The sequence below is a fragment of the Lontra canadensis genome, unplaced genomic scaffold, assembly GCF_010015895.1.
Source record: "Lontra canadensis isolate GAN:19392208 unplaced genomic scaffold, GSC_riverotter_1.0 scaffold59, whole genome shotgun sequence".
Taxonomy (NCBI): Eukaryota; Metazoa; Chordata; class Mammalia; order Carnivora; family Mustelidae; genus Lontra; species Lontra canadensis.
The window spans coordinates 11,118,636-11,145,928 of record NW_022631053.1 but is presented as its reverse complement, the minus strand read 5'-3'; the positions used below and the strand labels follow the sequence as shown (position 1 = coordinate 11,145,928).

Sequence of the window (27,293 nt, the reverse complement as noted above, 5' to 3'; positions counted from 1 at the left end):
ACAGGCATTAAAATAACTCAGTCAATAAATCAATCCGCAAAAAGCCTTTATCGTTTTTCATTTCAAAAACAAAATTCTATAAGGTGACATTAAACTTCATAATGCCTTTAGATTTGCAAGTTTTATAAAGCAGAGTTCAAATCCAAGTTCATGTGAAAGAGAAGCAACTGCTTTCAGGTAATACATTTATTTTAAGAGCGGAAAGGTCATTTCAAGTTTAACACTGCCATCTAGTGCCTCCTTTCTTCCCGCTGGATGCAGGAGCCTTTCAGTTTAAGGATATTCTATAGTTTACTTTCTGGACTGGTTAACTCGGGTTTTCAATAGCGGTAACATTTTTCAGCCTATGTGTCACTCTATGGTACCAGCTGTGCCAATTAAGGAAATTGATTGTACTGTTCATCTTAGAGAAAAAGTGAGGCAGAGACTTGAAATTAAAAAGCAGTCATTTATCATCTTTTGCTGACCTATGCAATTAAACATGACCCCCCCCCCCAAACAAGACAAATTAACCCTTTGTGCTGATGTAATCCCTGGAACAGATGGATCAATAATGGGGACATATCATTCCACCAAGGTCTACGTTTAAGACGAGCAGCGTGGCATTGGAAATTCTACCCTGACTAGCACGGCTGAAAGACTATCATCAGCTGAGCAGCATAGATTCTGAATCAGAGTCCTGCAGGGACACCTGCTATAGACTAGATACTCCCTGGGTGACCCAAGGCATTCCTTTGGGAATCGATGTAAAATCAACGTCCCAGCGAGATGTTAAGGGGCACTGGGCTAATGGACAAGTAAATTAACAAGGGAGGCACAGCAAAGGAGGCTTCAGCCTTGTGAGCTCATTAGCCTTGGAATAGTTCCAAGACACCTGGGTGGTTATGTCCACCTACCTGAATTACCATGGAAGTTTCAATTGGATACAGTTCTCTTCCATGAGTCATAAATTATTTAACTTTTACTATGCACTGTTAAACAATTGTCATGTTCCACGCTTAAGTGGCTGCCTTCCAAATGGGGTATGAAATGACTTTGCGATAAAATTCACAGGAGTCCTAACGTATGAAAGAAGCTGTACTACTTTTCGATAACATTCCACTGGCAGCTTAACTGATCAAGATATTTATCTGATTCCAACAAGTCACACACTTATGATTAGGCAATTCTGAATGGCACTCCTATTTCTCTTCTAGAAGACACCTAGTTTATGCATAAGAAAAATGGAAGGTTAAGGGTTTTCTATTCATTTCAGCGGATTTCCAAATGCAAATGTGCATCTTAACAAATAAAAAATGCCATGCTCAGTAAGGTCTTGAAAATTATTATATAAACTTTAACACATATAGTCAAAAGAAAAAGATATTTAGCTTTATTTTAAAGTAACTATTTTATATATTGGGTGATTATTTTCACATTTACATACTAATATCAACCACAACTCAGTTTAATTTAGTATGCAGTAGTTTGTGTGAATTTAACCTTGACCCCAAAGGTCGTTCTAGCAAGTACAAAACCTTTAATTTCCTAGCCTTTATTATGCAAATCCCCCTCACACAGCCTCTTAAATTCCACCTTCATCTGGCCATGGGGAAATGTAGAGAACAATGTAGCCCATTTGACTGTGAAACCATAATGAATGGCTAAATTTTTGCATGTGTTAATATTATAAAGAAAAGAAAGACAAATATTTTGGGCTTTTTGGGCTTTTCATATTATAAATTCAGTGTAAGTTTCAGAGTTAAAAAAAAAAAAAAAGAAAGAAAGACCAGCTTAAGAGATGTTATGAAGTGGTATTCTAAGAATAAAAATTACAGGCTATTTCCTCCAAGAGAATTAAAAAAGAAGTGAATAGAAAAAAGAAAATGTCCCTATAGCTTATGCTATATGGTTGATTAAAAACAAATCCCTAGAACCAGCCTAAGGGAAGGCGAGCCGTGCCACACAAATCCAGGCTGTGTCCGAAACTGCTGGGGACAAGCAGGTGAACCTCCCAGTTCCTGGCCTTGTGTTTGGAAATGAGCAGGGATTCGGATGGGTTTTCAGATCCAGCTCCCAGGACGGAAGCTTGTGGTTATGGTACAAGAATATGAACATCTGGGCACCTGGGTGGCTCAGTGGGTTAAAGCCTCTGCCTTCAGCTCAGGTCATGATCTCAGGGTCCTGGGATCAAGTCCCACATTGGGCTCTCTGCTCAGCAGGGAGCCTGCTTCCCTCTCTCTCTCTCTCTCTCTCTGCCTGCCTCTCTGCCTGCCTCTCTGCCTACTTGTGATCTCTCTCTGTCAAATAAATAAATAAAATCTTAAAAAAAAAAAAAAAAGAATATGAACATCTAACAGTTACTTGGGCGGCCTGGGCCTTTGTGTTCTGAGGGTGACACAGAGTTTCATAGAAGTCACACTCACCTCACTGAGCATCAGAGGGCTCATTTGTTAATTGAGGCCAAACATCTTTTCTCCCTATTTCAGGTTTACCTGGTTTTCCCCAGCTTGGCTCAGTTACATAATAAGGACGCCAATCATGGGGTCTTTTCTTTGGACCCTCATCCTCATTTCCTTCCTTCCACCACCCCCCTTTTCTTGTGATATATAAGAATTAGGTCTATTAGTATGTTTTTCAGTAAGTATTAGTTGAGGGACGCCTGGGTGTTTCAATCAGTTAAGCATCTGCCTTTGGCTCAGGGCATGATTCTGGGGTTCTGGGATTGAGTCCCGCATAGGGCTTCTTGCTCAGCACAGAGCCTGTTTCTCCCTCTGCCCGCTGCTCCCTCTGCTTGTGCGCTTGCGCTCTCTCTCTCTCTCTCTATAATAAGTAAATAAAAATCTTTAAAAAAAAGTTAGTATTAGTTGAATGAATGAAGGAGAGATAAACTGTAAGTGTAAATAATTATGGGTAGATTTTTACAATACAATTAACTTTCAAAATATATAAGCATTTGCAAATTAAAAAGAATTATTGGGGCACCTGAGTTGTGCAGTCAGTTGAGTGTCTGACTCTTGGTTTCAGCTCAGGTCATGATCCTGGGGTCCTGGAATGGAGCCCTGGGTTGGGTTTCCATCTCAGAGAGGTTTCTGCCTGAGTTTCTCTCTCCCTCTGCCCCTCCCCCACCACACTCACATGCACTTTCTCTCTCCCTCTCTCAAATAAATAAAGCTTAAAAATTTTTTTCTATAAACCCGATCATCTTCATCTCTATTTTGGAACATTTAGACATAGAATCATTGTTTATGGGCTTTTTTTCTTTGAGAAATGTTAAATTATATCACTAACACTTATTTTTCTTATTTTTAAAAGTAACACAGCACCAATTTTGGAAAAGTTGAAAATGGGACAAAGAAAAAAACCATACTCATTCTTAATCTGATCACTAGTAACATTTTGCAAATACGAAACATATACCTGGAGTCAAGAGGACACCCGTGCAGGGCATCACAGCCAAGGCACCCAAGTCCCACAGACCCAGGGAGTGGGCCCTCCAGGGAGTCGCTGGGGCAGCGGAGGGCTGTTCAGCCCTAAATGAAGTAAGTGGTTTCTGATCACTAATCAGACAGTACTCACTTACACTGAGAAATATAATAGTTGAAAAAATAATATTCTGTGGGGCAGTCAGCTTGAGAAAGAAAAGTGATATCCAAGGGCTGCTCTATAATATTTGAGTAAAATGACTTAATTATTTTAATGGGTACTATCATTAATCCAAGACCACCAAAATATACACACCAACCAAAAGACAAGGATAAGCCCATTCGAGACACCTCTCCCCGGGGTGCTGTAGAATCCCACCCATTTTTCTCTTCATTGATTCTATTTGGCCCACCTGCAATTCTGATGACACCATCAGGCCTCCTTACTCACGGCAGTTCAATTGTTGGTGTCTACAAACAGGTGACTTAACAGACATGGCTCCCAAAGACTGGAAACTATTTTATTCTAGAAAACTAAGAAATGCAAAGCAAGGGCAATGATCTTTACAATCATCATGTGTTGCAGGAGAGGCATCATCATGGAGATTCTCTAAGATAGCCTTCCTTTGGGGCACCTGGGTGGCTCTGCTGGTTAAACGACGGACTCTTCATTTCAGCTCGGGTCACAATCTCAGGGTCCTGGGAGGGAGCCCCTCAAACAGCTCCAGGCTTGCTGGGCATAGAGCCTACTTAAGATTCCCGCTCTCCCTCTGTACCCCACTCTGCTTAAGTGTGCCTGCTCTCTCTCTCTCTCTCCCCAAAATTAAGATAGCTTTTGCTTTATTTTTAAGTCCGCTCCACAGCCCCATGTGGAGCCCAAGACAGGGCTTCAACTCAGGACCCTGAGATCAAGACCTGAGCTAAGATCAAGTGTCAGGCGCTCAACTGACTGAGCCACCCAGGGGCTCCTAAGACAGCCTTCAAAGTGATACTATTCTCTAAATTTCGACTGAGAAAGAAAACATATTATTAATTTTTTCTCGGCACTGGTACAGATTTTTTCAAACCGTCTTCAAGGAACTGGGGACCCAACAACCCCCCCCCCCCCCCCGCCCGTCCCCAGCTGTGGAGGAGACGAGGCACTGGGAGTGTGAAGTTATGAGCTAGCAGGTAAAACACATGATGTCTGTTTAAATGTACATTTCAGATAAACCACCAATAATGGCTTTAAGGACATGCAGTATTTGGGACACACTTATACTAAAAAGTATTCATTGTTTCTCTGAAATTCAAATCAGCCAGGCATCTTAGGTGTTTCCTTAGTTTGATAAATTTGGCAGTCCTAGAACAAAACCTTTTTCTACCTCCCTACTTTTTCGGTTGGAGTTTCAGACTATCTTGTGTTTGAGAAAAGGGCTCACCTATCAGACAAAAAGTTTGAAAACCACTTTGCTAGAGGAATCCAGGCAATGCTCTTAACTCCACTGTCTGTGGGTTTCCCATCAATAAAGCCGAGTGCGTCTCGTTGTTGTGAAAATTAATTAAAGCTTGTAAAGACCTTTGAAATTGCCATGTTCAGCTGCATATGCTACAAAGTATTTATCACATGCCAGACTGCCTGAAAACATACTGATTAACAATTAGATGGGAGAAATTCTAAAAGATGTTAAATCATAATTTTTATGTCACCATATTGAAGAACCCCATGTTGAAACAGAGTGGAACCTTCCAACCTCAAACGTGAGTTTATCTTTGAAAAACAAACATACATGGTTTGCTTTTAAAAGTAGAGTATATTGTGATGGATTTTTTTTTTCCAGCTGAATCATAATGTTTAAAACAGAAGTTCAAGAAAATAATCAGGAAATGAAGAAAATAGTACATTCCCTATGAGTCTATTGTCTGCTCTTTCTGCTTGGTAAGATTTTTTTTAAGCTTAAAGAAAGTTCTTACAAAAACAAAACAGAGATACCAACACAAGAGAACACATCTGGAGGCCACTTGGTGACATTCGGGGCTCTTCCCCCTACCCCCAACCACTAGCTTTCACGGAAAAGTCTTACGGTACTTAAAGCTAATGTCATAAAAGTACAACGCTCATTATATAATGTTGTCTAAACACTTGAGGCTCAGATGGAAACCTGGCAGTGAAAATGAAGAGTAAATAAATGTAGATTGCACCAACATAACAAGGAAAGGCAGGGTGTAACTACCTGGTAGGCCGGCCACGGAAATACACCTTACTCAGAAGCAAAATCAACCACAGGGGAGAAAGATGGGATTCCCAATTAAAGCTGTCAAATTGATCTCTTACTTCTGACTGAGATTCTGTAAAGGGGACACTAAGTGCATGACCAGGAGCGTAATTAATCCTAGGGCCACATGTAAAGACTTGCAATCCTCGGAGTATCATGGTTCCTGCCTTTGCCCCCACTTTTCCTTCTGCCCAGAATGAGTCACCCTCCAATCCGAATGGCAAGGCCCAGTCCTCTTCCATCATTAACATCCAGCTCAGTCATCTCCCCCTTTCTGAAGCCTTCCTAAATAAGCCGCCCAGGACCCATGACTTCCGCCCTCGCCTCAGTCCTGCTCTTACACCCAGGATGTTTCTCTGTTCCTGCCTCTACCACCCTGTTTCACAGGGAAGAGCTTCAGTGCCTTCCTTCCCTACACAGCCGTGAGCTCCGTCAATGAGAACCGTCCCTACTGGATGCGTGTACTTCCACAGCCTAACCCAGTGCCCAGCGAACTGCAGAGGTCCATGGAGGTCCACGGAGGTCCACGGAGGTCCACAGAGGTGTGCTGAAATGCAAATGATGCCCCACATTGAAACAAAAATGGGGAAAGTTCATGTGAAATGGTTAATATGTCTTTGTCAATGCCATTTCTCTTTACTTTCAGAGACTAGGGGAAAAAAAAGACACAATATGCAAAAGAGCTACTGTCACCTGGAAGCCAATACATACAAGTCAGGGAAAGAGGCGGAAGGGGAAAGGTTCTGTACATCCGATTTAGGAGCTAGAACAGCAGAAACCAGCGTGAACTATTCCCAAGGCCTCTCTGCAACCAGGAGGGCCAGCCTCCCAAACCAGGGCATATTTCTGGCCCACCCTCTAAGAGGCTGCTGGGAAGGCCCACAAAGGTGTCATTAAACAATGGTTCTTTCACACACTCATTACCAGCTGATGGTGTTTGATCTTAGAGTCATGGCTGAAGTGACCCAGATTCAAACTGGTGATTATTAATGTCACATTTATATAGATAGTCCTTCCTATTAGGACAGCCCTTCATAGCCCGTTCCTAATCTGTCAAGAGATGTGCCACGGCTCATTGCCACGTTCATCTGAACAATTCATGAACTCCATCTTCTCAGATATAATACAGATGCTAGACTACTTCCCGGTGGGCCATTTGTAACTGTGGGCTCAGCCTAATTAGAATGTGAATGAGATCCAAGGCCCTAAGAATTTGCTTAAAAGTTACCGAGTTAATTAATCACAGTGCTATAAATATGGAACACCCAGGCCAGCAGGTACGGTGATATACAGCAACATGTAGTACTTAAGATTAACACTAGGGGCGCCTGGGTGGCTCAGTGGGTTAAAGCCTCTGCCTTCGGCTCAGGTCATGGTCCCAGGGTCCTGGGATCGAGCCCCACATCGGGCTCCCTGCTCAGCAGGAAGCCTGCTTCCCTTCCTCTCTCTCTGCCTGTCTCTCTGCCTACTTGTGATCTCTGTCTGTCAAATAAATAAATAAAATCTTAAAAAAAAAAAAAAAGATTAACACTGAAAGAGTTTTACCACTTGCTGCGTATTTTCACCAGCTTTTATTTGGAGAGTGGGGAGGAAAAGAACATTATTATGGTTTCAAAAAATATGAGAATGACACTAAAATGGATGTTAGGCTCTTTTTATTTTCCAGTAAACCTTTTCTAAACCTCCTTAAATTAATTCCAATTTGGTCAATGGACACACACGTTAAAAAAAGCTATAATCACAATGTGATTGCATAAGGGAACATGCTACTTTGAGTTTCACTTTACAAGTTTTCCACATTTCCATGCAGAAACACAGTGCTCACATTTCCAATTTTTAGTGTGAACATAAGCAGGCCATTGTTGGAACTATATTAGATTAATAATTTGCTCTTAACATTACTATATTTTTTAAGTTCCTCATATTAAACTATAATAAAACCTATTAAATCAGAGTTTTGGTAAGGGAAGTATACTTTCTCTGAGGTCTTTAAAATATAACTATTGTTGAATTTTGAACTGGCCACACGGAATTGTGAATAAGGAAATCTATTTTTTTAAAGTTTCACCTGGCTAATATGAATAATTTTGAGTTAACTGTTAAAATAATTCTAGCCAGGATCTTAGGTAGGAATAATTAATGATAAAAAAAAAATGTATCCACTCCAATTTATTATCAATCCTCCCCTTGAAGTTACAGCCTCCAAATCCAGTATTTTAGAATTAGAGAATTTTGAGCCTAAAAATTCATTAGGACCCTCCTTTTATAATTGAGGAAACTGAGGCACAGAGTGGCTACAATGTCCAGAAAATTAAGTGACTTATCCAAGATCACATCTAAGTTAGTGGCAGGAGAGACTATAATTACCTAAAAGCATTTAATACAGAATGAACAAAGGGGTGCTTGGGTGGCTCAGTCGGTTAAGCGACTGACTCTTAATTTGGGCTCAGGTCATGATCTCCATGTTGTGAGATCAAGCCCCCACCCCACTGGGCTCCACGCTGAGTGTGGAGTTGCTTAAGATTCTCTCTCCCCCAAGAGGGGCCTGGGTGGCTCAGTCGGTTAAGCGTTTGCCTTTGACTCAGGTCAGATCTCCAGGTTCTGGGATCAAGCCCCACATCAGGCTTCCTGCTCAGCATGGAGTCTGTTTCTCTCTCTCCCCCCCTCTGCCCCCCCCCCCAACTGATAATTCTGTCTCAAATAAATAAATAAAATCTTAAAAAAAAATCTCCCTCCCTCTGCCCCTCCTCCCTCTATACACACACAGGGTCATACTCAGCCCCCAAAAGATGAAAACAAACAGCATTATTTACAAAACAACAAAACATCATCAGTCACAGTGTTTGCTTATTTCCCCCTTTCTTTTCTTTGCTTTCTTTCCTTCCTTTCCTCTGTCCTTCCCTCCCTCCCTCCTGCCCCTTCCTTCCTTCCTGAAAAGTGAACTACAAACGTTCATTTATTTAGGAACTGCCAAGCCAAAGCTCCTTAGGAAGGTACATCTTGAACTAGCAAGCAGCTCCTTCAACAGTAAATTGGGAAAACCTTGGTTATACCTTCACACAGATGCAGCAAAGATAAATGAGATGAATTTATGACTGCTTTGTGTCTGTTGGAGGTATTAGTCTTATTATCAGTAAAGACCCCCCAGTTAAAACATGATAATTTCTGGACAAATAAGTGGGTTCAATGTCTTAAAATGAAATTTGACCCACTGCCTATTTAGCCCTGGAAGGTGAGACATTAAAATAATAATTTTAAGCAACCAGGTTTCCAAGTAAACTAGTTGAAATCACTTAAAGGATTAGCTTTTTCACCTCTGCAATTTAAGCCAGAGGATTTCTTGAGTGAAAGATGGGCCACTACCCTTGTTTTAATATACAAGGAAACACCACAAATTTGTCTGAAGACAGTGCCTCTATTTTTGGTAAAGGTTATTAAGTAGTATGGATATATTATGAAGAGGGGGTCACATAGCTTCCCTGCTGCAAATATTCAATCTTCTATTAATATAGCAAAAGTCTGCTATTTGATTACACTTCATTGATCACTTTATAAGGGGGTGGAGGGAGAGGGGTATTCTATCTGCCTTTTTCCTCATACTCTTATCATGTTCCTTTGGCTTTATTCAGATAAGAAAGGAAACAGCTCAGAAACTTTACTTTAGCTGCAAAAAGAAAACAAAACAAAAAACCTACACAGACTCAAACAACACACAGGAAAAATGTTTGTTCTGAAAATTTTCACTCAGACAAAAACAGAATACTGGGTTCTATTTGTCTTTATTTTATATGTAACATTAAAACAGTCCACTAAATAAAAACAAAAACAGAAACAAGAAAACGGTCTACAAATGCCTACCCTGTACAACAAGGGTAGCCATTTGCTAATTTCATTATAAGAATGAGAATACAAGCATAAAGCTCTCTAACTTGCTCAGCAATCCATACTCTTAGATTGGAAGGGGGTCTCCCCATTTGAAGCACAGCTAGCTCCCTGTATTTTTGCAGTCATTCATTCTGCAGGAATTTATTAAGCACCTTCTATGTGCCTCTAAGACTGAGGAAAAGACAGTGGACAGCATAGACTTCTTCATGGAACAGCCAGACAACTTAGTAAGTTTCTGTCTGATAGTGGTTAAGTGCTACGGAGCAAAGTAAGGCAGGGTGAGGAGGTCTCAGAGGTGCTGGGTGATGGGTGGGCAGGCAAGAGTGCTGCTGTTTTATACACGGGGATTAGGGAAGGCTTCCCTGATATCAGATGACTTTTGAGCAGAGATCTGAAATGATGCAAAGACTATGATCCCACGTGGAAAAACCTACACTTGTCCTTTTATATTAGCTTGTCAAGTCTAGTCAAACAAGGAGATTAGCTGTGAAACGTCAGGAAAGTGAAATCTACAAATAATAAAGCTTTATACAATACTTTGAACCAGCTCTCAATTTTTCTTCAATGATCCTTAAACCCTGTTTAGCTACAGCTTAATCTTTTTTCTGACTAAAATGCCTCACAGTATCTCTTCACTTAATGACTAAGAGAGAGAGTTTTCCAGTTACACTGTGCAAACAACCCAAGTAGATAATGCAGGTAGAAATTTCCACTCTGAGTCCTGATTATTTGATTTGGCAATGGGCATATGGTGGGAAAAAATGAGGTGGAGTAGCTGATTTTGTTACTGATCATGCCTATACAGTGAAAGTTCAAAGGAAACTGGACAGGTTTTAAAATGGTGAGTTTTGAGGTGCCTGGGTGGCTCAGTTGGTTAAACGGCTGCCTTCAGCTCAGGTCATGATTCCAGGGTCCTGGGATCAAGCCCCGCATCTGGCTCCCTGCTGAGCAGGGAGCCTGCTTCTCTCTTTCCCTCTGCCTGCCGCTCTGCTTACTTGTGCACTCTATCTCTCTGTCAATTAAAAAAATAAAATCTTAAAAAAAAAAGGTGAGTTTTTAAAGTCCTCCCATTTTAATTAAAAATAAAACAGAAGAAAACCCCACCCACAAGAAAGGCAACATCTAACAACAAAAAATATCAAGTAATAGGTAAGTATAAATTTCTTATTTTGTTTGTGCTATATAGAAACAGCCAGTAGTGATACTGACTGATTTAAGTTCTTTTCATTTACTCTATGTTCTACAGTAATTGTAGTAATGGATAATGATAGGAAATAATCCAAATTTTCAAAGACTGAAAAAAGAAAAAGCAAAGAAACAAAATGAACAATAAACTCTTTTGATCAACTTTTATAAAACTACACAACAAAAAATTTATTACAAACTTTTATTATTTATTATCAATTATTCTTATTGTATTATCAATGCTTGATAATAAAACTTTCAGAGGCATCACAGTTATTTGAGAAAAACTGAGAGTGTGCTTATCACACTTTATTGAGACTCTCTAATTTATCTTCTCTATAATAAAAAATATGTATACAGTTTGGACAAGAACCTCTGTATAGTATGGATCTCGACAGCTTTAAAGCACTTCCTATGTTATGAAAAATATGATATGGAATCATGTCTATAAAAAGATCAAAATAACTGTTGGCCATAAAAAGGTTATAACTAGCTAGCTTACTTCACTAATCAAAAAAATGGGAATTGGCATTTCTGTTTTGTTAAAAAGGACAAAGGGCTTAATCAGACATAAACTTTATTAAGAAATCTGTCTTGATAAGAATCTATTAAAAACATTTTTTTTTAAGATTTATTTATTTATTTATTTGACAGAGAGAGCGATCACAAGTAGGCAGAGAGGCAGGCTGAGAGAGAGGGGGAAGCAGGCTCCCCACTGAGCAGAGAGACAGACACCAGGCTTAATCCCAGGACCCTGAGATCAGAAGGCAGAGGCTTAACCACTGAACCACCCAGCTGCCCTCTATTTAATTTTAACCTTTGTAATTAAAAATATTTAAAAATAAGACTTAAAATTGTAATGAAGTTGTGAATTTGTCAGAGAAGCTCTGAAACCTTTATGGTGATAATGGTTGGGTTGTATTTCTTAAACTGACCCATATTAAGATAACCACAGAAAGCTAGACATTTATTCATTCATTCAACACATACAGGCACCCAAACATAAGGCCACACGGAAAACAACTATGTCTTTCATAAGATAAACTGTTTTTTAACAGAAAGTGAATTACACTTTTAAATAATATGCTCTTTTTTTTCCAACCTCTAGATACCTTTTCAGAAGTACCTCTGAATTTATTTTATTTCCCCCTTCCTATTTTTTTATTAAATTGTGTTGTGAATCTGGAATAGCTGACACACAATGTTACATTAGTTTCAGGTGTACAACTTAGTCCTTCAACTTCTCTATATGTTTTGCTGTGCTCCCCACGAGTGTAGCTACCATCTGTCCCCATACAGTTCTATGAGGATATCACTGACTCTGTTCCCTAGGCCGCGCCTTTGATTCCTGTGACTTATTCATTCCAGAGCTGGAAGTCTGTCATCTCCCATTCCCCGTCACCCACTTTTTACAATCATCAGTTTGTTCTATTTATCTGATTCTGCTTTTTGTTTATTTATTCATTTGTTTTTCTAGATTCCATATATGAATGAAATCATATGGTATTTGTCTTTCTCAGCCTGATTCATTTCGCTTAGCATAATACCCTCTAGGTCCAATCATGTTGTCATAAATGGTACACTTTCATCCTTTTCTATGGCTCAGTGATATTCCATTATTTATATTATACATTTTTAAACACACACACACACACACACACACACACACATATCTTCCTTATCCATTCACCTATTGATAGACACTAAGGTTGCTTCCATATCTTGGCTATTGTAAATAATGCTGCAATCAACACAGGAGTGTACACATACATCTTTTTTGAATCTGTGTTTTCATTTTCTTTGGGTAAATAAATACCCAGGAGGGGAATTACTGGACCATATGGCATTTCTATTTGTAATTTTTTATTTTAGGACTCTTCTACTGTTTTCCACAGCAGCTGTACCAACTTACACTCCCACCAAGAATGCACAAAAGTTCCTTTTTCCCCACATCCTCACCAACACTTGTTACTTCTGTACTTCTGAATTTAAAGCAATGAAATCAGCTGTTAATCCGGACAAAAAAACAAACAAACACACAAAGAAGCAATCAATACACTATGGAGTATCCCCAAAGTCTGGACACATAGGGGAAATATGTATTCATTATGCTGCTTTCCAGATGAACAATTATATCCACTGTGTTAAATTCGGAAAGGTGTCCAAAAGGTTGATGAAAAGCATATTGGGCATATTATTTGAAAACAAAATACTACATTTTCAAGAAGTCTCCGGACTTCTTGGGCTCTCTATATTTGTGGAGCATCTACCATGGGCCAGGCACTGTGTTAGGCACTGGGTACACAATAGTGAACAAACGTGGTCCCTCCCTCACATTAATTACCATCTATTTACAAGAGTGGAACACAGATATTCCTGGAAGTGGGTTAGAATGATATGCATAGGGGGTGCCTGGGTGGCTCAGTGGGTTAAGCCGCTGCCTTCGGCTCAGGTCATGATCTCAGAGTCCTGGGATCGAATCCCGCATCGGGCTCTCTGCTCAGCAGGGAGCCTGCTTCCCTCTCTCCCTCTCTCTGCCTGCCTCTCCATCTACTTGTGATCTCTCTCTGTCAAATAAATAAATAAAATCTTTAAAAAAAAAAAAAAAAGAATGATATGCATAAATTTTGGACAGCAACGTTAGGAATAAACATGGAGGTGCAGAAAGGAAGGGAAAGGAAGGAGGAAGAAAGGAAAGAAGGAAGGAAAGTAGTTCAGTCTCATAGGATTAGAAGGATAACATTTTAGAATCACAAGGAAATCTTAGAAATCATCTAATTTAGTGGCTCTTAAGCACAGCTGTGCTTCGGATTACCAAAGAAGGTTTTCCAAGCTAAATGTGCAAGACCCCACCTAAAAGCCACTGCCTGAAAATCTGTGTCGTTGTATTTTGAAAAAGTCCCATAGGTGTTTAGGATTCAAACCTTTGCTTAATATATACTGATTTCACCTAATTCCCTCACTTATATGTGAGGAAATTGAGGCCCAGAGAGGTTGAGAGGCTCACCCAAAATCACACAGCTTTATTGGAGTCCAATTTTTGTGATTTTCCGAAAAAGACTAGAGAAAAACTGTCTTTTTCTGCAGTATTATGCCACATCACCTCTATCTACTCTTGAAGCTCTGCTCAAGAAGAAACAGGATAAAACTGACCAACACTTTCTAAAAGTTACTGAACCAAAGTAAAAAGCCAGTGTCTATGGGCAACACAAACATAATTAACAAAAAAACCCCATCACACACCACAGTAACCTTGTTGCTTCCTCCTTAAACAGCCAAGTCAAGCTAGTTTAAAACACTCTCAAACAGGGACACCTGGGTGGCTCAGTGGTTAAGTGACTGCCTTTGGCTCAGGTCATGATCCCAGGGTCCTGGGATGGGGCTCCCTGCTTGGCAGGGAGCCTGCTTCTCCCTCTCCCACTTTCCCTGCTTGTGTTTCCTCTCTTGCTGGGTCTTTCTCTGTCAAATAAATAAATAAAAATCTCTTAAACAAAACAAAACAAACAAAACAAAACAAAACAAAAAAACCCTTCTCAAATAAATATCATTATTCTTATCAGTTTCTCATTTCAGCACTGCAATGAATCGTAATTTTGGTTTTCATGGTAAGGAGGGAGAGAAGAAGAGAATGATTTTTCTGGCTTACTCCTTAAAATTCAGAAGGTTAAAAAAAAAAAAAAAAAGTTTTCTAATACCTCAATATGAAGAAAGCCTGGTCTGCTTTTAACACGTTTGGCAGTACTTAAGGACATGTTTTTGGCTATTAGCCTGGCAAGCTGTTTAAGCTTATAGAAGGCCCACAAAGGGAACTTCTATGATTAAGTTAGTTAAATAAAAACATCTTCTCTGTATATTTTATTCCCTCCCTTCACATTCACAAAAACATAAAAGGCTAAAACATTTTAGAACGAGGTGAGGGAAGCAAGTTATTTATCACTTCAGCTCCTTTCTTGAGGCTTGTGTAAATAAGAACTAAAGAACTCAATGAAATTATTCATATGATCCTTGCAATGAACAAAGCTAAGCATCAGAAAGCAGTTCAAAATTCCTCTGAAGCATATGTATTTTCTTACAAGAAACATCTGTGATTCTCTAATGTACTTCAGACCTAACTTTATCTCTTTCTAAAAATTATGTAACATGCACACACTTCAAGCACCAAACATACTTATTAATTACATAGTCACAGAAGAATTTAAAATGCTGTCTTTTTTTTTGACACACATTATAGTAAGTATTTCAACACTCGAGCACTAAGCAGTCTTCTCACATAAAATCTAACAGTTCCCTAAATTGTTTGGAACTGATGTTTTAAAACAAAACAAAATGCCACACTATCTAGCTCTTTTCCAGATCCTAGCTAAGGAACTTAGATTATTCAAGCATGTAAATAACATAGCTGGAAATATCAATTACAGCTAAGAAGTCATGAGTGTCTTCAGAAGATTACCATATTATTTGCTTATCAGGGAGATAAAAGGGGGAAAAAAGAAGTGCAAATGCTTTTGGTGAGACTGTAACATGTTTTAAAGCAGTTTACTATTTTTAGACTGAAAGAGTGGTGTGTATACATTTGTATTTGTGTGCGCCCGTGTGCTTGCGCACCCAGAAGACAGCGTTTTAACTAGGGCGGTGGAGCTGGCCAATATAGAAAAGGGTTTTAATAGCCTTTCTATTTCAACCATAGTTACTATGGGCTTTGTCACTATAGCAATGGGCCTGGGTGGGGCAAGTATCTGGCAGGCTGGGGTGCTCAGCTGGTAAAGCAACATAGACCTCATTTTACCTCGAGCTGAGCAAATTTTCTCGAAGAAGGTTGGCTTAATTAAAAGACAGTTTGCAAGGATAAAGGAGAAGTCTAAGCATCAGTTGGTGAGCACTTCTCCTCCCCAGGGCACTGCTATACTAAGCCTACCCTCGCACCTCCTGCATTGGATCAAAGACCTCCACTATCATTCCTTGGTAGTAGTACCCTGGATTGAGGCAGTAACCTAACTTCCCCAATCTCAATGATTCCTAGCAGCCTGGGTTAATTTCAGCTGTCTCTACAGGGGCTACATGAAACATGGCATTTACAAATTTGGATTATACAGCACTATTTATTACACTATGGACGATTTCCAAAAATGCCAGAAGAGATGTTGGCATTTATGCAAGTCAACTACTGTTCAACCCAAAGAAGCACTATACTCTATAGGATGTTTTTTACCAGGATTGAAAGAGCCTATGTGAAAACACCTTAATTAGGACCATCTTAGCACCTCAGTTACTGGATACCCTCTAGCTCTAGGTGTTATGTTTCAAATGGGCCAACAAACCAGCCTGGAAACAGAACTCCCCAGTCTTGTAACCAATCCCTTCACTCCAAGTCCTGAGAGTGTATATTTTCTTATTTTCAGATTTAATAAGTCAAGTGTACCTGGTAGCTATTAAAAGATTTAAACCACTACCATTTTTAAAAGGTTTCAGTGTTCAGAAATTTCAAGCCCACAGAGGAGGGGCCAAGCTCAAGGGTTTGGTGGCTACAGAATTGTAGAATTATTTGCTGGTCTCCCCCGACCCCTTTAAAGAATATTCTTATTGATCTCTCTCTACTCCTTTAATGTGTTTTTTAACACATGATCATGGGCTCACAAAAGTAAAATAGAAGAATCTGAAGAAAGGACAATGTATCAAATAGTCTCCAGTGACCTAAAAAGATAATTATAATGACAGATTGCTAAGGAAGGAGGTGGGGGGGGGGACTTGAAAAAGTTAGCCATTTACAATATGCAATCAGATAACCTTTCCCCCTCTTATTCTTTGGGAAGATCCAAACTACTATACGATGTTTCTTTAAAATTTCCTTTAACGAACAGTTCAGTTATGCTTGCTCAAATCCAAAGGCCATCCCAGAAAACCTGGGTGAATATTGTATCATGGTAAGTGGTGTCTACTTTATATCAGACTTTTTTTTTTAAAGGCAACAAAAATGGGGGGGGTGGTATAAAAAACTTCACAGGAAACCAAATAGCCTTTATTTAAATTAAAAGCAATCACAGCCTGATTCTTGGAACATGCTTCGAAATGCTTTTTGGCATGCAGCTGCTACATGCAGCCAATATTGTGTGTAATTGGAAACATTTCAAACAGAATTGTTACCAAAGTCAAAGACCATAATTGCGAGCTGTGGGATCTATGCCTCAGATAAAAGAAGGGCAGCTGAGTGAGAGCTCACTGCACTGAGGAGTCTACTTACCGGTCTGCATCTGACTGCAGTATTTCCACTGCATTATTGACAAATCTTTCTTTCCAGAGACCCAGTGAGAAGAGAAGTTAACAGAGGAACATACACAAAGCAAGAGCTGGTGGGTGCTATAAATCAGCAATCGGGACAAAACTCTGAGGAGTGTATGACTTCAGTACTCAAACAACTGAAATAACAGAGCCTTAACTTTTTTCTTCCTGAAGTGCAATCCACTAGAAACGAAAGGCATCTCTCCCAAGAATTTACTTCAAATCCACCAGTGAAAAATGCAACTGTAGTTTAACTGGTCTGTGGGATCACTTGGGACCAAACTTATGGACAGTGTTGGGGGCGCAGGGGGTAGGGGGGGAGTTAAGTAAAGATAAATGACAGCTGCCTGCTAGTTTACAGCTCTAAGTTTTTAAAATGTTTACATTGGCATCTGCTTTGCTGACGTTTTTATTTGTATTTTAAATTGAAAATCTCTTTTTCTAGGGAAATGAAGGTGGAAAGCTCTAATCAGTTCAGGCTGGGCACTCATTCTTGTTCCTACAGAGGTCCCTTCAAAATGGACCAAAACGCATTTAGAGTTCAGTCTAAAAAAGCGAACAAAACAGAGACACAAGAAGAATTATTACATTTTCTTTGAGAGGTTTTGATCCCCTCTCAGTAACTGGAAATAGTGCCAGTGGACCCTTGGCTCAGGACTGGCTCTTGGAAAAATCATGTCATTCTGGCACACTGGAAAGTGATCTGATTCTTCTGTCATATCTCCGCGCCAGAAGTGTCATGACATCAGTGTGCTCCAACTTGCAAAGTGGGTCTCCTACCACCATCCCTGCTTCAGGAGAGAGGGGAATGAGGGAAGGCCAGGCTTCACTGGATCCCGCAAGCACTCTGAGGCCAGACCTCTTCCCTGGCTCCCAAGGGTCCTTCACCGACACATGTGTTATCCTCCTGGACCTCAGTTACTGGGGGAGCTGAGGAGGTGCACTTGCATGTATGTGAGATGGGGAAGTCCAGAAGTAGGGGGTGGGGGAGGTGAGTGCTACTGTGGTTCCCTGGTGCCATTTCTGTCCCTGGCACTCTGTTCTGGAGCACTGGCTCCATAAGCTGCCTGAGGTTTCGAGGAACAGCAACAATGCAGGACTTGGCACCCCGATTATTGTACTTTCTTCTCCCAACGTGTTTGCTTTCACACCAGCCTTCCAAAGATATTAGCGCACAATATGGAAACACTTAATTCTGTGACCAGAAGAAAAAGCACTAATGGTCCCTTAAAACACCAACCAACCAACCAACCAACCAAGAAATGCAATTCATTCACTTCCCTAACTCCTCTTTATTAGGGAATAATTACATGGGGATTTAAGCAAACTGAATATTCTCACACTCCTAAGAGTTAACTGATATTATTTAATATAAAATGAGGAGAAAAAAAGAGAACTACTTTTCCAAGAAGACAGAACCTATCCTGGTCCAGTGGCATCTTTAACATTTTTATGCACAGATGAGAATCACTTTGACTTTTTAAATTACTTCCCTTCTTTAAGAAGAAAAAATCCCTTTTATGAACTACTTTAACCAGGAAATTAACTGCAATCAACTAGAATACTGGTTATGATATTTTTTCCCTGAAAATCATTTCCCCATAATATTGGAAAACACAAACTATAGATATAGACCATTAAAAGTTACTTAATGACTAGAAAGTAATTTTTAAAGATTCTTATTTCATTTCATGAGTACTATGAACACTCACTCCTAATATTCAACTTTTGTGTTTTGCTTTCAAGTAATTATAAAACTTTTTAGAAAAATTATCATACAATGTGACTTTTTAAAACAGATTTCAGCTTACTTTTTAAAAATCCTTCATTAGAGAAACCTCAAATTTTAACCTTTTTTCTTTTCTTTTGTGTCTTTTCAGAGCCATCATAGGAGAGGATATTAGTAGCAACCATACTTTTATCCACATCTGACTCTAAACTTAATAGTTAGCTATTAACCCCATAAGTAGTTTTTTTTTTCTTCCCAGATGATACCAGATTTTATTTGCATGACCAAAGCTGACTCACTGCAACCCCCTTTATTATAGAGACAAATGGTGGTTCCATGGAACTTATTAAAACTTGATAAACTTTTTAGGTTTCATTGGTATTGCTAGCAGAACTGATTGAATCTGTCATTTTAGTGAAATATATCACTCTTCTTTTGAGAAAACCTATAAACCAAGAGGGTCACTCAGTGAAAAATCAACACTAAGTACAACATTAAGGATGGAAAAATGAATTTCCCAAACCTATTTGTTCACATCAACATGACTACCCTCTGTGCACCATCCAGTTTTTCCCCCTTCCCTCCTCCTCCTCCCCTCTTCCCCTCCTTCTTCTCTTCCTCCCTCCTTCCTTCCCTCCCTTCCTTCCTTCCATCCTTCCTTCCTTCTTTCCTAGGTTTATTTACAAGAATGAGTCAGTATTGTTAGCCATGACTTAATAAAACAGATTTTTGAGTTCATCAGCAAGTGAGCTGACTCTTAACTGTGGGTAATGTCCATTTATTTCTAGAACCTTTAGTTTTAATATGTGGAGCACATGCATTGTTAACCTTTAAATCCTTTGTATAAACATTTCTGGTAGGGCTTGTAAAATATCTCCTTCTGTGTTTCCTGACTCGCCAGTTGATGGCATTTAGAAACCCTCTGGTACCAGCAGGTGCTGTATTTTGCTTTCTTCAAACTCCAGCTGGGCTACAATGACAGATTCCTGTCCCAGGCCAAACCCAGCCACCTAGGCTAGAACCACATTGGAGGCAAACTGAACCCGGCCTCACCAGACAGCAAGATAAATGGCTGCTGTTTAAGTTTAAAATCCCTTGGTGGGAGTAAATATTGTTCCAGGGAAAAAGGCTTGACAAATATTGCGTCATCCTTCCAGAGCTGTCTTGATTAAAGCAGAATCTTTGGATTAAGTTGGTGCTCAATTCAAAATGTATCTATCTTGCTGTCATGAGATTTTCTCCCTCCTTCCTAGAGTCTGAAAACACATATTGTTGAGGATGGTCAAATAAGACCGCCGCCTCCCAAGGGGCTGCAGTCCACTCTTGATAATAGAAGGCGGCAGAACACTGACACTTCACTGAGGAGAATGGAGACAGCAAAGGCTTAGTGGGAAAAGGCCAGTTGTCACCTAAGTGACAGGCAACAGCTGAGCTCACACATCTGGAGCCGGACCAGGGCAAACATTCAGCAATCCTTGCCGGTCTACACCTTGGGCCTGTCTGAAGGGGCAGAGAGAAGTTCCCTTTCCTTCGAAAGTACGTTAAAAAAATATCTGATGGTGAATCACATCAATTACATAACGCCAGCTGCTGCAGGCACAGCCTTCTGAAGTACTGGTTAAGAGGAGGAGGTACACACAACGGCAAGGCGTGCTCACATACAATTTGGTCGAGTAGAAACTGTCCTTCATAAAATCCATCCTAAAAGTCATAGATACATGCCTGCTCTTTATAGCACAAATAGATCTGAACTCCTCTGAGCACGATCCCCTTCCGGCAGGTTCCCGGGTGTATTCTTCACCTTGTTCATGGCCCAGATCTGTCTCCCATACTCTTTCTAAAAGCAGCAACCAAATATGTTTGGGTTGTGATTCCGAATCCTCCTTAGGCAAGCCGCCACTCAGTGTGCTGCCAGCCATCCTCCCCCACCCCTGCCTCAGTCTTCAGCCTGCTGAAGACAATCTGTGGGCAATTTTTCCAAAGTCCCCGAAATAATATGACACTGCCGAGCGTCACTGGCGATGTCGTTTGTTTTTCTTAGAGGGCAATGAAAATTTAACAGCTTTCTGCTGCATCCTGAGTCCCGGTCCTGCTAATTATTACCATGCCCAGTTTCTCCAACTTTTTCTGCCTAAAGGGAGGAAGACGCTCCCATTCTTTTCCACATACGTGCTACATGCAGAAAACACCTATGTCGGGGCGGGAGGGGGCGGGGGAGCTAATGCACCCCTGCCAAAAAGCAGCCGGCCCTTTCCGCAGAGCGTTCCGGAGCACCCTGCCTCCGGACGCCAGTAGGTGACAGGCGATCCTAAGCGGCGGACACATGCCAACGCACCCTCGCCTCCCTGCGTCCCTCATCGCCCCAACTCTGGGGCCACCGAACGGGGTTCCACGCAGAAGAGAATCAAGGGAAGAGTTGGTTGTGATGCAGCAAACAGGAGCCATGCGGGCAGCCTATCTGAAGCCCTCTTGGTGTTGCAGCTCCGTATCCGCTTTCAGTGTCTACACAGCCCAACAAACCGATTCTGCTCTTCTCCCTCATTTTCTGCCCTGCCCGCCCAGTCTGGGTGTCACAGGCCCCCCCGCAGCGACACCCTAGGTGCCCGGCCCTTCCCCTGCGGCGCTCGCCCCCCACTGCCGCGCCGCAGCCCCTCTGCAGAGCCGGCCGGAGCCGGGCTGCCACTCACCCCGCGCGAGGGAGCGAGCAGTCGGCTGGACGGTCCTCCGCGCCGCGGCAGGTCTGCGGAGCTGCGGTCCGCCGCGTCAGGGGTGGGCGAGGGCGGGCAGCGAGCGAAGCATCGAGAGCCCGGCCAGTCGCCGTGCGGACCGCGGCGCCCCTCGGGGAAGTCAGCGCAGGCGGCGCGAGGCTGGCATGTTCCGGGGCGCGCTGTCGGGCGGCGGCGGCCGCGGGAGGCGGCGCTCACAGCGGGCTGCAGGCGGAGTGCGCTCGGATTCCCGAGCCCCGCTCCGCGGCGCCGCCGCGCACCCCGCCCTCGGCCTCCGGGGCCCGGCGGGAGCGAAAACGCGGAGCGCGGACGCCGCCGCCGGATCCAGACCGCTCGGCGCGCGCGCCCACGCGCACCCCGGCTCGGCCCCAAGCGGCCGGGTCCCTACCGGGCTCCGGCGGGCACGCGGGCGCGGGGCGGCGAGGCAGGGCGTGCGGGCGGGTGGCGAGCTGGGCCGGACCAGCTGGCCGAGCAGCCCTCGGAGCCGAGCGAGGGGCGGGTTATCTGCAAGACGAAGTTCACCCAGGCGCAGCCCGGGTTCTCAAGAGCGGCTCGGTCTTCTCCTCTTCCCCGCCCCCGATTTTTTGCTCCCTCCCCCTTTTTTTTAAACCAACAATCCTGATAGATTGAAAGACAGGAAGGGGGAAGGGGTAAGGGGGGGGGGGAGACAAACCCAATTTCCTCTGATCAAACGGTTTGGGGATCGCCTATTTGGGTCTCTTTTCACTTGGCGTGTGTGTGCTGGGGAAGAGGGTAGTTAATTAAACTCTTCGATTCCTTCCTGCGCGCCTCGCCCCGCTGGGGACCCACTTGGACTCCGTCCTATCTCATGTAATCCTACAGGCTGGGCTGTCTCCGCCCGGAGGAGAGTCAGCGTCTAGTTCCTTCCCGTCCCCTCCTCGACGGTCCCAGCATCTCCCAGAAAACCTCCAAGTGTGGGGAGTGCGTTGGAGAACCTCAGCCCACCCTCGATGTCCAGAGCCTGACCCAAGTTAGCATGGCTTACTTAAAGTCGTTTTCACACTATTAATTTGATCGCGACGATCGTTTTTCGCTGGCCAGCGACTCTCCAGGTTTTCTCTCTGCCCGATTTCCAGGGTTGGGCTCTCAGGCACGTTCTCCCAGGATGAACTGGGACTCGGCCTGTTTGGAAGTTGTGCCGTGATATTCGTGTTGCCTTAGAACCTCTCGCCATTTCCAGTTCCAGATCAGTGAAGGCACACACCGTGTGGGTACAATTTCCTCCGGGACGCAGAGGGCAGACCCGACGGCAGCTGCTAACCCCAACACGACAGGTGTCTCTGTGAAGCTGGAGCTTCCCTGATCTGTCGACAGCTTTCACAACCCTCTAGGATACTGTATCATCCTCCAGGAAAGGAGAGTGTGCGAGAGTGTGTGTGTGCATGTGTGTTCTAAGAACCATTTTTTATTCCTTAAAAAAAAAAAGTCAAAATTGCCCATCTTAGAATTTTTCAGAGTTTCTTCGATTTTCATTGGAAGTGAAGCAAGGAAAATACTCAGCAAAAAATAGAGTCAAAAAAGAGGACGTAAGGAAATAACATCTAAAGGCAAAGGGAAGAGGAAACAGCAAATCTAGGGAAATGTTTCACCTTGGCACTGTGCCCTGTAATTCCAAGTCTGACTCACATCTCTGGCACTACAGAAACTCTCTCCCTTCTCGATACACAGGCTGGGTTTCTGATCTCTGGGCACAGATCACTCAGGAAACGAGGCTGTGGATTTTGAAATAACTCCACTTGCTTTTGGTGTTTGTCACTGATGGGAATCTGAGGGAACACAACCTAGGCTGTCCAGCTCCTCAGCATTTTATTGGAGTTAGCCTTTTTTTTTTTAAAGATTTTATTTATTATTTGACAGACAGAGATCACAAGCAGGCAGAGAGGCAGGCAGAGAGAGAGAGGGAAGCAGGCTCCCCGCTGAGCAGAGAGCCCGATGTGGGGCTCGATCCCAGGATCCTGGGATCATGACCAGAGCTGAAGGCAGAGGCTTTAACCCATTGAGCCACCCAGGCGCCCCTGGAGTTAGCTGTTTAAGTATTGTCTGTTTATCTTGCTATGGTTACAAATGCTTCTATGAAGCTATACATTTTTAGCTTCTATCTAACTTCCAGAACTGCCCAAGAAGATTGACAACGTGATTGATTTCACCCATGGAGGTGGTAAAATGAGTAGGTTTAAGGGCAGAGTCCACTCTTTTTGTTAATATCTGTGGGTGTCTGCCTATTGTCTCAGTCAAGACCTTCAAGTGAAAGCAGTTCCCCAACAAACTAAACAAAGAGGTGAAATAGAATCAGTTGAGGATGGAGCATCACACAACAGCGTCTTCATGAGGAAGTCCTCCTCAGTGGACCAGCAGGCATTTGTAGCAGGCAGAACTGGTATGAAGAAGCCTATGGAGAGAATATTTATAAAGCCTGCACTTGGACCTCCCCGATAACTGGAGAAAGTGTTACTTTCTTATGATAAGAAATGAATCTGTTATCAGAGGACTTATAACTCTGTGATGATGTCACAAAGGTTTTGTTTACCGAGCATCAAACATGTTGGGCACAGTAGGGAATCCATAGTTGTTCCCTTCAGAGGCTTATTTCCTTTCTGGACAGTGCGCTGGGCAGCATCTTTTGGATCCAGTGCAAATGCGAATGCTTGGTCTTCAACCAGGACTCTCACAACATTACTTTGGGTGGTGCATGTGACAATTTGTAGTCAGAGAGGTCTGAATTCAAATCTCAGCCCCTCTCCTTACCAAATGTAGCCCAGGAGAATGTCATTAATCTTGAGATGATTCTTAGTTTCTTCATTTGCAAATGAGGAGAGTAATAGCTACCTCAGAGAGATAGATACAGAGAGGACTGAATGAATGCTAGGTGTGCAGAAAAGACTCACTACACAGAAAATTTATATAATGCCATAGCCACACTTCTCTATAGCTGCCTCCATAAGAAATCCTGCAAGGTAGAAAAGAACCATTTTAAAATTGAATCTAAAAAAAGCATGCTTCATTGCGGACTATTGGGTTGCTTCTGGGTCTTTTATATTACTGATGTTACTTTGCCTTTACAAACCAATATGGTACCATACTTAAATAAATTTACTTAGGGCATGTTCACTTTTGTTTTAAAGCCTCGGTAACAAATGATATTAAAAAAAAATAATAGCTTTATGCACTGAATTGTGTCCTTCAGAGATTCATCTGTTGAGGTGGTCCCCTCCTAGTACCTCAGTATGTCATCTTGTTTGGAGGTAGATAGAGTCTTTGCAGCTTGAACCTTAAAAAAGCAAGAACTGACAATGTTGGCAGGCTCTGAATCTGTCTGTTTGATTGCTAGGCTTTGCTTGGTTACTGTTCCTTGTGTTTGCCCACAATGGGGATTCCTTTCCCTGACCCGAAGACTCAGTTCCACGCTGTGTTTCCAGGGCAAATCAGTTTTGACCCTTTAATGGGGGTCACAGACTTAGCTATAAGGCATGTTCCCTTGCTAGAAATCCTACATCGGTTTTCCTAGGAAATCCCTACCCAGGGCTTTCTAGATTGAGCACACCTTCCTTGGATTAGCCTAAAAGGTCCGTCATATTTGTATTCTTATCTCTCCAGTTTATTTTCCCACTGGCCCCCACCCTTGTTTGCTCTAACCATATTAAACAATTTACAGTTCTTGGAAAGTGTCAAGCTATTTTATGCCTCTTGTGCTTTGAACATACCCAGAATGTTACCTGCTGATAACTGCCCTCTTTATTAGCTAATTCCTGCTTATCCTTTACAATTCAATCTAAACATCACGTTTTTTGATGGTCCATTGAAAAACATATTTGTTTTGCCTGCCTAGCATCTATTTCTCCTTTATAATACCCCAGATTTTCTTTGGGGAACCACTTTTCCCCACTGTCAGTGCCCATGGTTTCCTTGGAGACTTATCCCTGGCCCATGGGACCCAGCCCTGGAAAACTAGAGGTCTGGATCCTCCTGATCAAAACTAGTCCAGGGATGGGCATGTGACCCAGGTCAGATCCTGGGATTTTGCAGGAACTTTTAGAAATTTCACAGCAACGAATTCAACGAATGAATACCTATTTAGCATTTATATACCAGTGATCTCTTTGCTGGAAATTCAACAGTAAAACCAAACAAAGTCTCTATCCCTATGGATCTTCTTTGAGCCCCTGGACTGAACTCTGCATGAAAACAAACTACCACTGAAGGTTTCAGATAAAATTGATATTTGTTGTTATCTTTTCAGCAAGTCTGGGGTTTAAGCGACTTGCAGTTAAAAAATACTAACTGGTATCACCATTTAGAGGCTACTTTTCTCTGTTCAACTTTCTACGCTTTTATCACGTCATTTGTTTATTTGATTAGTTATCCCTGACCTTATTCCAAAAAGATTTAAGGCCATTTAAAATTAAATAGCAATAACATACAGCAAGTTCACTTGAAAATTTCATTTGAAAGTAAGTATGAAATGAGAAACAGAAAGGAGACAAATTCATAAAATTAACTCCATAAAGAGTGGGACACCATTTAATTTTTAGGTTTATAGCAGCCAATAGGGGTCACAGAATTGTTACACAATTGAAAACATCTTTAAGATAAAAATATTCCTGGGACGCCTGGGTGGCTCAGTTGGTTAAGCGGCTGCCTTCGGCTCAGGTCATGATCCCCGAGTCCTGGGATCGAGTCCCACATCGGGCTCCTTGCTCAGCAGGGAGCCCGCTTCTTGCTTTGCCTCTGCCTGCCACTCTATCTGCCTGTGCTCACTCTCTCTCTCTCTCTCTCTCTCTGACAAATAAATAAATAAAATCTTAAAAAAAAAAAAAGATAAAAATATTCCTTTCAGGAGAAACACCCGACTACTGCTAAATCAAAGAATGGAAAGAAGCACCCACCCCAGATCATCATGAAGAAGACTCCAGACAAATGATACACAGCATCCTTGACAACATCTTTGTGGAGCACACAACAATGTGTTTCTTGGGGCTGTTTCTGAGAAAGGACATCCCTCAGTTCACTTTTCAGAAAATTCATTTTCAGAAGGGGAAACTGAATTCACTTCACTTAGTGAGAGATATTTCAGAGTGTGTCACAATTACAGAGAAGTTAGTAATCCAGGGCATTCTAGTAGTGCACAACAGGGGTAAGCCACAAAGTTGGAGGGGACAGAGGTAGGGTCAGGGAAATCCTCCTGGAAGAAGAGGCATCTGAAGGGTGAACTAACCTAAGGAAAGTTGCATGTGCGTGCGTGCGTGTGCCTACAGGCGTTTGCATGCACTTGTGTCAGTATTCAAGCAATTTAGGTAAAGGAAAACATCTTGTGTAAAAGTGAGGGTGTGAGGGCAAGTATGGTGAATCTGAGAAACTGAAAGACGTCCAGTCTGGCTGCAGGTTGGGGTTTAAGGGGAGAGTGATGATGGAGGCTTGGAAGAGCCTAGAGACAGGGACAGAGGCTGGGTCATGAATAAGCTTTGGTGGGGGAAGACAGTGGTTTCAGTTTTGGATGTCAACAGAGGGTAACCTTCAAAAATGACTAAAAAGAAGCTAAAGATCCAGGAAGGAGCTAGGGAGAAAGGGGTGTGAAGGAACTCAAAAGAAGAGGGCATTGCAAGAACAGAGTAGTACCTATCCTCTTCTGCTAAATTTTAGACTACCCAGAACAAACTGTTTTTCATAGTTCTATCAAACCCCTAAAGGAGAGGTTTGCTGGAGGCCCTCACATGTCCTGACGGGTGGGCCTCAGGGACCTCACGAAGTCCCACAGTTGACAGTAGTTCTATAAAGTGCTAATCCGCATGCCCTCCAGGCAATCCTCCATAAATAT

At 42.1% G+C, this 27,293-nt stretch overlaps 1 protein-coding gene across 2 annotated transcripts in view; it reads right to left on the bottom strand.

Annotated features, from left to right (window-relative positions):
- PRICKLE1 (prickle planar cell polarity protein 1) overlaps positions 1 to 21,686 on the bottom strand; it is a 110,813-nt gene extending 89,127 nt beyond the window's left edge. For both annotated transcript variants that reach the window (XM_032876995.1, XM_032876993.1), the window contains exon 1: positions 21,422 to 21,686. The gene's annotated coding sequence lies outside the window, so the exon portion shown is untranslated. The remainder of the gene's footprint in view (positions 1 to 21,421) is intronic.
- Between the last annotated feature and the right edge of the window lie 5,607 nt (positions 21,687 to 27,293).